General features: G+C 39.1%; 1 long non-coding RNA gene across 10 annotated transcripts; it reads left to right on the top strand.

Moving 5' to 3' along the window:
- Positions 1 to 272: 272 nt before the first annotated feature.
- LOC127104291 (uncharacterized) lies at positions 273 to 4,677 on the top strand. 10 transcript variants are annotated; one of them, XR_007794844.1, is made up of 6 exons: positions 273 to 962; positions 1,055 to 1,241; positions 1,650 to 1,754; positions 1,847 to 1,908; positions 2,336 to 2,697; positions 2,835 to 4,677. It is a non-coding gene; the product is annotated as an uncharacterized LOC127104291 (long non-coding RNA). The 10 variants fall into 10 exon arrangements; XR_007794845.1 differs by having other exon boundaries at positions 1,833 to 1,908; XR_007794841.1 differs by having other exon boundaries at positions 274 to 962; positions 1,650 to 1,908; positions 2,336 to 2,432; positions 2,577 to 2,697.
- Positions 4,678 to 7,355: the final 2,678 nt, after the last annotated feature.

Below are 7,355 nucleotides of genomic sequence, written 5' to 3'. Positions count from 1 at the left end.
CGAGAGATTAGGTAGGAATTAACATGAATTAATAATCAACAAAATAATATGAATTGGTAATCAAGAAAATAATGTGAATTAATAATCAAGAAAAATAATGTGAAGATTGTAGGCCCAAAACTGAGGTTTTTTGTTGTCAGCCACAAGAAGCTTGGGCCTGGTTCATGAATCGGAGGGAGGTCTAGGCCCGGAATAAGGGGTGCAAGGCCAGCGCCGTTTGGGCCTGGGGCCCAAACAAGATCCAAAGCTGCGAGGCAAAGCGGCGGATCGAAAGAAAAAGCGCTTTGTAAGGAAAAGCTGAAACGAAATGCACGAAGGAAAACACTTTGCAGAAAAGCTCAAGAAGCAACACGATTCGCAACTCCAGTTTCTCAAATTCGCGTTCGTGCGTTTGAATCGGCATTATCGCATCAGCAAACGCAATTTTGCACCGTCACTCAATCTTCTCAACGAAAATCATATCCCATTTCGATTCGCCATGGATCAAGTTCGCTGCTTCCCATTGATTTCCGTGATAGACAAAAGGTAGGTGTTTATAAGGGATGTCGATAAGTTGAATTCAGAGTACTTACCAGATCGGTGCGGCGGCGAAAATCGGTACGAGTTCCTTCCCCTTTGTCGCCTTCGTTCGTACGTGAAGAAGCGATCGAACTCTCCAAACACCATGAAGCGTTCCCTTCTCCGTCTTGCGTCGGCATTCAAGGATTCGACGTCGATGTTTAATCACACTTATGTTCATGCTTTGATTGCATCACGGATTCTTCACGATTCTAATTTTAGGATTCCTCATTCATCTTAGCGTTTCAAACAACATCGTGTTCGCTTCTAGACGCTTTAGGTTCGCGCATGCAAAATCAAATAGCAACGCAAGTTTATCCTAGAAATTGACGTTGAGTAAAGTAAGAAATGGCGGAAAACTCACTGGATCGGAGTCGGCACGACGACCTCCCTACGAACAAACGGTATGCTTCGACCTGCTTCTTTCTTCTTCTTATCAGCTTCTTCTATTTCTGTTTTGAATCTTCTTGGTGACGCCGTTCTCCATTGATTGCAGGTGCAACGAATCAAACGTGGGGATGAGGTCAAGCTTATCCGGTTAAAGCCTCAAGGAGAGAGCTTTAATGGCTATGAGAATCGAGCTTTAAGTGAGAGGTTCAAGGGGGAGAATGAGGAAGAAGACTCGAAGTGAATTGAGGAAGAAGACTAAGTGAATTAAGAAACCCCACTCAAAGTGAAATGAGGTATGCTTTATAGATTTCTCACCTTATTCCTCTTCTCTTTTTCTTATGGATTCAGTTAGAGTTGGTTAGAGTTATTAGTTAGAGAAAATAGTTGAAAAAAACTGTTATGACTCTGTTATTTTACCACCTATTCTAGAACTAACCAAGTGAATTTTATGGTTAGGAATTAGGGTGTTGTTAGAAGTTAGTTAAAAAATTCTGTTATAAAATTGGTTATTAGTTAGTTAAAAAAATAGAAACTTGGTGGATTTATTATTGAAATGAGTGAACCGTTAATTTACATTACTCTTTCTGCAGAACTATTACCGTGATATTGCTAGTTAGAGAAAGTTGTTGCAATTGAGACCACATTATTGTCATTTTCTTTTGGTTATTGGTATGCTACATGCTTTTCTTCAAATTTTGCAGGTGAATGCCCAAGTTGGATGTTGCTTCTGTTGGATTGGAACGATTGTTTGGCGTTTGTTTGCTCGGGACCTGTTAACATACCGTTGCTCCACTTCAGTTTTCCAGGTAAGCCATTTTATCAAGAATGCTCTGTTGTTATTTTAGAAATGATGGTTTGTTTTGGCACGACTTTGTTCATGACAGGAAGCGTCCTGCAGGTCGGTGGCCAACGGAAGCTAGGGGTCCAAACTGCATAACTCTGTCGTGAATGGTTTATAATGTAATTTATTTATTGCTTATTGTATTGCTAATGTTAGTTGCCCTATTAGGATAAGTCTGTTAATTGGTTGTGGAATGTGGTTAGTCCGAAATCCAAGTTGAGATGAAGTTGACGTTCATTTAGTGAGCTATGAATTATCCGAGTTAATGTGCAATTGGTTTGAAACGGTTTTTGTTGTTGGCTTGGCGATTTGTTAACTATTAGCATAACCGTTAGTTGAAAGACTGTTAGCAAATGTTGAAAACAAAAAATGGTTTACTAGGTATTGCTACGAAAATGTTGTAATTGTTAATGCATTGCAATTGTTCTTGATGTTCTGCTACATGATTGTATTTCGCACTGCCATGTGAGATGTTACAAGTTGATGCATAGGTGTTGTTATTGTTGATTGCATTGCTTATTTTCTACGTCGTGGCTTGTATTGTAGGATTTTTCATTTCTGCAGGTTGGCTGATGTTGCTGCAAAATGGTTAGGTCCACTTGGTAGATTCATGTGTGGGCTGCAACCATTGGTTTGTTTAAATGTACTTGGTTTTGCTCATGGTTTTGTTTATTTTGTGAAGTGGTTCTTGAGGCTGTTATGTTTAGATACGCCTTGAATTTTGATGAATATGCATGTTTAATTAGATTGAATGCTAAATGATTCATTTGGCGCATTTTGAATGCAGGGCAGATTATGTAGGACTTTGGTTATGTTAACTGATCCGGTGATCAAAACAAAACTTAGCTATGAACTCAGGACTAAGTCTCAGCTAGAGTTACTATGGAAGAAAGACATGTTAGGATATAGTAAGTTAGGTTAATTTGTAAGTTATTTTCTACACTTAATTCTAAATGAAATTTAATGGTTATTCTTGTTAAGCTAAAATGGGATGTTAGTGAGAAAATGGTTTAATTAAATTATGATTCTGCTATTGGATTTGCAGGGAGGAAGTTTATGTAACCAAATTGCGGGGTCCCATTAGGCTTTCAATCATTGGTTCATCTGCGCGAATTTCTTGCAGGTTAATGCACCCATGTGATGGATTGAGTAAGGAAAATCGTGACTTGCTTTGGAAGGAACATGTTCAAATGAAGATTCAAGTGAATGGACGACTTGTAGGAGAAATAGGAGTTAGGGTTCAATAACATGAATGCATGAAGTATAATGGATGAATGCAGGTAAATCACAAGCCACAGATTGGATAAAATATAAAAGGGGGGAGGGTAAATTTTGGGGTACGACAGCTGCCCCTATTTAATCAGCTTAAACCTGAATGGACAAATTGCGAGAGCTTTTCGGATATTCAAGGTATGGGTGGATTAAATACCAAAGTATCAGAAAAATTTCCCATTGAGGACGGTTATATGGGATGTAGGGATGTCGACTTGACTTTTACAGGTGCATCTGCTGATGATTTTATTGGGATATTGATGGAAAATGAAGGTCATCATATGCATGTTATGTGTATATTTTACCACTTTATGAAACATGGGGCCATGTATGCTAATCAGAGCTCATACGTTCTCAGAATACCATTGCAATCAAGGGATTTCAAAATGAATTGTCAGTTCAACAATTGGAAACAAAATCAAACATAGAGGTTTGAAAAAGAACGGTCATCAACCTTATAGGTTGGGAAAAAGGTTTGTCAACCATGTAGATTGAAAAAGGTTCATCAATCACGAAGGTTGAAGAAAGATTCATCAACCACAAGAGTGGGAAACAAAGGTCATCAACCCTAAAGGTCGAAAAAAGATTCGACACCCATGGTGGTTGGAAGAAGATTCAACAACCGCAAAGGTTGGAAGCTAGAGGATCATCAACCCTAAAGGTCGGAAACAAAGTCTATCATCGCCCTAGTGGTGGAAAAAAGACTCAACAACCATGAAAGTTGGAAACAAAAATCACCAATCCTAAAGATTGGGAAAAGGTTATCAATCCTGAAGGTTGAAAAAAGTTTCTCAACCCTGAAGGTTAGAAAAAGGATCATCAACCCTAAAGGTTGGAAAAAGATACCAAGCAGACTGGGCTTTAAAAGATGCCAAGCAAGTTGGATTTTGGAAGAATAGTCAAACTAGCTGGTTATAAAAGGTACCAGGCAAGTTTGGAATTAGAAGATGCCAACAAAGTATTGGGCTTTGGTTCTTCTGATTTGCATACACGACTTCAAGCTATGCCAGATGAATAATATGCATAAGAAACGACATGATTTATACATGATGACGATTTATGCAATGGTTATCAAATGCTTATATAGAGGGAGGTGGGAATCTTGGGCTAGGATAAGGTCATCCAAACATAATTCTTCGACACCTACTTCAAGCTGATATTTGTAGTAACACCTCTGGACTTGGTCTGAAACTTGGAAAGAGCTTGTACATGCGTAGCCTGCTTCTACCCCAATTTACTGGATAGTTGCACCAACTGTCCCAGTTACAAGTCGTGTAGTTGTTTCAACATCTGAATATCTCAAATCGATTTGCTCCAGTGTCTTGAAATTATGTTCTCTTGATTAACCATCTTGGGAGTAATTGGCTCATCATGCTCTTGAAGTGGCTTGCCCTAATATGAGCCTTGAAGTAACTTTTTGCCCCTATCCGGCTGATTCAGAGAGATTTGTAGGATCTCGGCGTGGTTGCCCCAGATTGACTGTCTCTTGAAGAGATCTGAGCTATGAGATATCAGGAATTTGATTAACTTTCACATATGTAAGCTCCCTTGAAGTCAAATGATTGTTTGAAGGTAAAATGCTCATTTTGAAAATGATAATTGTAATGTCATGCTCATGCAAGTTTTGAAAACTCAAGTGTGTTCACTAAGATTATGACATCTAGTGAATGAATCACTGATTAGAATGTCATATCGGTATCAATGTAGATGATAGACAAATCTTTAGGAGTCAGCTTAATGTGGTCTTACCATAATATGCTTTCAAAATAGACCATGCTTCAATTAGGTCTTTTGAGGGTTGTAATGTGGCCTGGTTCACGGTTTCAGAAAGGAAGGATATAAGGCTCGAGACCTATTCTAACCCGCCCATTCTTCGTGATGTTCTTCATTCCTACGTTCAGTTAGCTTAAGACAAACGTTCATCTTTCAGAAAAGGATTTTGAATATCACCAATGATGATTAAGGAACCCTATGAGAGTTCGGAGCGATAGCCACCCACCTTCTATTTTTGTTTGCAGTCAACAGGGATTTTCTTTTATTGAGGATTCTGATATTGATCCTCTAATTTTTTGTTTTGTTTACCCTTATTTTTGTCGGGGCTGGTCCTTTGGGTCCGCAGCCCACCGGGATACCCTAACTTTTGCCTAAGCCAATCTCGACTTAGCGGGCTTTTCATTTGCTTTTGATTTTTTATTTTATTTCATCTTTTCTTTTATTCTTGAGCAAATACTATGACACTGCTTGCTTGATTTGTCGCAAGGTTTGTGACTATCTCACTCCTTTTTATTGGTAAGGGATAACCATTTGAATTTGTGATTCCATTCTCTTAAGAGCGATATGATTGATCACTTGATGAAGTATTCTCATTCTGAAATTTGGATGCAAGTCTAAAGTGAACTGAATACTACCCTGCCCCTGGTTAAACATGAGGGTTTTATGTGTTAAAGAAAGAAACTCCTACTCCAGGGCCCAAATGGGTTTACCAGGGATTAACTTCCTTATTTCTCCAGTGTTTAGGGATTGAACAATGCCTTACATCATCAGCATGGTCTTATTCAAAAGCATACAGGCGACAATCTTGTGTATTTTAATTTGCATCATTCTCTTTTGATTTCATTTGACAAATAGTTTGATACTGATAAATAAAATATGAGTGAACACGAATAGATTTAAGAAAAGCATGCACGTTTATTTCATTATTATTATCATCTGAAAACCAGACAAGTTTTACAAACGAACAACAATCAACAAACAAAGGGAAATTACAAATGAGGCATGATTGAATAAATATAATATTCCTAGCCTTGATACTCCTCTGAAGAACCCATTGAATCTGAGCAATCCTCGCCACTAATCGCATTCACAATCTGTCCACAGTGGTTTGGCAATGGGTTGGTTATGACATTGGGTCCTGTCTCAGAGAATGACATAACCTTCTGATCAATAAGCTCTTGTACTCTGGCCTTGAGAACCAAATAATCCTCTGTATAATGCCATATGTATCCGGCATGGAACGCATAAGAAACATTGGGATTATGCTTGTTATTGTAGGGAGGCATTGCAGGAGGAATCTCTTTTGGAACAATTTCCCCTTGCTAAACGAGATACAACAACAACTGAGTGTATGATAAAAGGGATCTGGTCATGCTGAGGACGCTTCTTATCAAACCGTCTATGTTGACCTTGATTCTAATTTTTGTTGTTTTGCTGATTCTGAGGAGCTGGAGCCTGTAGAGGTTGCTGATACTGAGGTTGATATGCAGGTTGCTGATATTGATCAACGATAATGTATGGATAAGGGTAGTATGGCATATGAGCCATAGGTTCCTGAACTTAAGGGTAGACATTTGTTGTTACGACATTTTCCCCGACCTCTTTCTTCTTAGCAAAACCCTGAGACTTCTTGGCCACTGGTTGGCTGTCGATACTAGCAATCTTTCTTGTTTTCAGCCCATTCTCGATGCATTCTCCAATGGTTACCATGTTGGCAAAGTTGGACGATGAGCTACCAACCATCTTCTCATAATACAAACCATGGAGTGTGCCCATGAAAATATCAACTAATTCGGCATCTGTCGGTGCAGGTTTAACTCTGTAAGCCATTTCACGCCATATCTGAGCATATTCTTTAAATGTTTCATTGCTCTTGCAGGATTGATTCTGCAGTTGTAGCCTGGTGGGAGCCATGTCCAGATTATATTTGTATTGCTTGAGAAAGTCTTCAGACAAGTCCTTCCAAGATCTGATTTTACTGCGTTCCAGGCCCATATACCAGTCTAAGGATGCCCCAGATAAGCTGTCTTAAAAGCAATGGATAAGAAGATCATCATTATCAATGTAAGATGCCATCTTCCTGCAATACATGATGATATGACTTCTTGGACAACTTAAACCCTTGTATTTCGGGAGGTCTGGTGCTTTGAACTTAGGAGGAAACACCACATTAGTACCTAGACATAAGTCCTTATCATCCATACCATAAGCAGAGAAACCTTCAATGGCTCTTATCCTTTCATATAGTAACTGATAGTTTGCTTGTCTATTTTGATCTGAACCAACAACAGTCTGATTAGCAGTCTGAGGATTAACTTGATTATTGGAAGGTTGAACACCCTGGGAAGCTATCTGAGCCATAACTTGAGGAGAAGCGAATTGAGGATACCCTTGAGGATACATCAAACCCTAATTTACCATTCGACCCATAGTCTGACCACACTGGTTCTGATATGGAGCATAGGGTGCCCCAGGATACACAAATGGAGGGGCAACAAACGAAGATGCCCCAGGATGAGGA

The sequence above is a fragment of the Lathyrus oleraceus genome, chromosome 7 (genome assembly GCF_024323335.1).
Source record: "Lathyrus oleraceus cultivar Zhongwan6 chromosome 7, CAAS_Psat_ZW6_1.0, whole genome shotgun sequence".
Classification (NCBI taxonomy): Eukaryota; Viridiplantae; Streptophyta; class Magnoliopsida; order Fabales; family Fabaceae; genus Lathyrus; species Lathyrus oleraceus.
Note: the sequence above shows the minus strand (reverse complement) of the source record. Positions and strands in the feature narration are given on the sequence as shown.